This window comes from Trichechus manatus, unplaced genomic scaffold (genome assembly GCF_000243295.1).
Source record: "Trichechus manatus latirostris isolate Lorelei unplaced genomic scaffold, TriManLat1.0 scaffold00182, whole genome shotgun sequence".
In the NCBI taxonomy this organism is placed as follows: Eukaryota; Metazoa; Chordata; class Mammalia; order Sirenia; family Trichechidae; genus Trichechus; species Trichechus manatus.
Window position 1 is genome coordinate 1,489,876 of NW_004444118.1, and position 3,656 is coordinate 1,493,531.

The window sequence follows — 3,656 nt, forward strand, 5'->3', positions numbered from 1 at the left end:
GCTTTGGGCTACAAGTATCAGAAGCCGCTATTCAAATCCTTTCAAGCAAGAAGGAATTTATCTCACATACGGGAAGCTCAGGGGTAGGGCAGTTCCTTGGTTGACCATAGTTGTGAATTAGTGTGTCCCCCCAAAAGATATATTGAAGTCCTAGCCCTCGGAATCGACTGAACGGCAATGGGTTAATCCTCAGTACCTACGACTGTGACATTATGTGGAAATAGGGCTTTTGCAGATGCAATCAAGTTAAGGTAAGGTTATATTGGACTAGGGCAGGCCCTAAATCCAATGACTGGTGTCCCTATAAGGAGAAGGAGATTTGGAGACACACAGAAGCAAACACATACAGAGGGAAGATGGCTATGTGAAGATAGAGGCAGAGATTGGAGGGATGCAGCTACAAGCCAAGGCTTGCCAGCAATCACCAGCGGCAAGGAAGGATCCTCCCTTAGAACCTCAGAGGGAGCATGGTCCTGCCAACAACTTGATTTTGGACTTCTAGCCTCCGTAATGGTGAGAAAGTAAATTTCTATTATTTTAAGCTACCCAGTTAGTGGTAATTTCTTACAGCAGCCACAGGAAATCAGTACAACCATCATCAGCAGGCTAGCTTTTGCCCTTGTGTTTGTCCCTTCATGGTCACAACGTGGCTGCAACAACTCTAGGTTTCATCTCCTCTTACAACATCTATGTCTAAAGGCTGGGAGAGAAAATGTTCCTTTTTTAAGAATATGAAAGTCATTCCCAGAATTCCCTCAGAACAGACTTGCCCATCTTTAAACAATGACCAAAAAAAAAAAGAAAAACCATTGCCATCAAGACGATTCCAACTCCTGAAGATCCCATGTGTTACAGAGTAGAACTGCTCCATAGGGTTTTCTTGGCTGTAATCTTTATGGAAGGAGCCCTGGTGGCTCAACTGTTAAGTGCTCAGCTGTTACCGAAAGATTGGTGGTTCAAACACATCCAGTGGCTCTATGGGAAAAAGACCTGGTGACCTGCTCCCATAAAGATTACAGCCTAGAAAACCCTATCGGGCAGTTCTACTCTGTCATATGGGGTCACTATGAGTGGAAATCAACTCAACGGCACCTTACAACAACAATCTTAATGGAAGCAGATTACTAGGCCTTTCTTCTGTGGTGCTGAAGGGTGGGTTTGAACCACCAACCTTTAGGTTAGTGGTCAAGCGTAAACTGTTTGCTTCACCCAGGGACCTACAAACCAAGTCAAAAAAAACAAACCAAACCTGTTGCCATCGAGTCAATTCTGAATCACAAGCCACACTCATGGCTGCACGCCCAGCGCGCACAGCGTCCCAGCCTCCGGGCACCTGGAGTGGGGTGGGGCATGGCTGCTGGGTAGTTCCTAATATGTAAGTCAGAGTCACATATTGTCCTCTTCTCTTCTCAACCCTTCCAAGAGCATAAACTGCTGGGCAGGAGACCTGCATTGTGAAATCACCAAGATTTTATAGATGTAATGATGGGAGAGACACTTTACAGGGTACTGCAATCTTCAAGGAGTCCGTGGGTAGTTCAAACGGTTAACACACGTGGCTGGTAGCAAAAGATTGGAGATTCAAGTCCATCCAGAGGTGCCTTAGAAGAAAGGCCTGGTGATCTACTTCCAAAAAATCAGCCATTGAAAACCCTGTGGAGCACACAGACGCACACAGGGTCACTGGTTTACAATCTTCAAGAAATGACAGGGAATGACACAGGAGTCTATAAATGATTACAGTGAGATGATACTTACTCTTTGCTCCAAGACTGCTAATTCTTTCCTGCCCTGTTACACAAGCCTCAGTTCTGTCATTTGTTAATATGGATAATCTCTAAGGCCCCAGGTCTTCTGACTGTAAACTCCTGAGGTCAAGGGTCAAGTCTTCATTTTTTCTCTATACCCCCAAGACATGGCACAGCTCTGGATACCGGGTTGGCATTCAGTGGGGACAGTAGCCATATAAGAATTTTAACTCTGACACTTTGATTCTGGGAGAGAACCTGACATCCATGAAATGGAGTGATTTGGAGTGGTAGTTAAGCGTGATATCTAAATCTCATGCTGTGAGGATGGCCTACAGGAGTGAATCAATTAGCTGTTGGGGGAGGCTGTGGGGTGCATTGCAAAGGCCTCACTGAGGGCAAGACAGACCTGAGTTCAAATTCTGGCTCTGCCACTTACTGTGTGATCTTGGACAAGTCACTTAACCTCTGAACTCCTGGCTTTCCTGTATAAAATGAGGAGTAATTTCCACCTTACAGGGATGTGCAATAGAGCACAGAGAGGGGCTAGTTACTGGCCTTGGTATGTGTTGCTAGTATCGCTGGTGAAGTCCCTGGGTGGCACAAACAGTTAACCACTCAGCTACTAACTGAAAGGTTGAGTCCACCCAGAGGTGCCTTGGAAGAAAGGCCTGGCAATCTCTTCTGAAAAATCAGCCATTGGAAGTCCTACGGAGCAGAGTTCTACTCTGACATACATGGGGTTGCCATGAGTTGGAATCGACTCAACGGCATCTGGGTTTTTTGTTTGTTTGTTTGTTTTTTCCCCCACTGATGAGTGGGAGAGGCATAAATGAAGACATGTGGGCCTGGGCTATGATCCTGCAGGTTGAAGGCAGGTTGCTAGGGCTGCTAAGGCAGGTTGGAATGTGCTGGTGAGGAAAGAGCCAGCAGCAGGCTCGGGTCTGGGGAAAGGCAGGGAGAGGTTAGAATTAGAAGTCTCGGAACATGAAATAAGGATCATTTCTTTGCAATCACCTGCAAACTCCACTTCTTGAGGATATGCGTACCTGGTAAAATATCTTTCTCTCCAATATCACCCCTATAAAATGTTGGTGATTTCAGAATTCCCAGTAAAACCCTTTCAGTAATCTGGCCACTCAGTTCTTCAACCTCCTCACCCAATCTCATGGCCAGTGGCTTTCAAACTTGTTTGGTCATCACCCAAGTATATGTGTAACTCAGTAGACATATGCACCATACCTAAATACACACATCTACTTACATAAGTGAAATAAATTTTTATAATACAATACTTACCCTTCCTACATGCAGCTGGATCTGCTATTTCCTGTTCTATTCTATTTCATTTTGATAAAGCTGGTTACAACCCACTAACTTAATTTTAGACTCTGCTAATGGCCTATGTCTCTCAATTTGAAAAACACTGCCCTAGACTTTGTCATTACTTCACTCCAGTTTTAGAGATCAAAACGTTGAGGTGGAACCAGCAAAGGAGACTGAGACAGAGTAGCCAATGAAGGAGGAGAACAAAGAGACCCTTCCTTAGCTCAGTCCAGGTATGACACTCTATTATCACTTCTGTCATTCAAACTCGCTCCTTCTAATACTCCAAATCCAAGCACTTTTCACCCTACCTGGAACCTCTATCTCTAATCCATTGACCTTACCATCTTCTCATTGCCTCTCACCCCCTTGTGATGCTACTTTCTCCTTATCTGGTTTAGATTCCACAACTAATTTAATTTAAAAAAAAAAAAAAGTTGCCATCGAGTCAATTCCAACTCATCACGACCCCATGTGTTTCAGAGTAGAACTGTGCTCTGGAGGGTTTTCAGTGGCTGTGACCACTCAGAAGTAGATCACCAGACCTCTCCTCCAAGGTGCTCCTGGGTGGATTCCAACCAC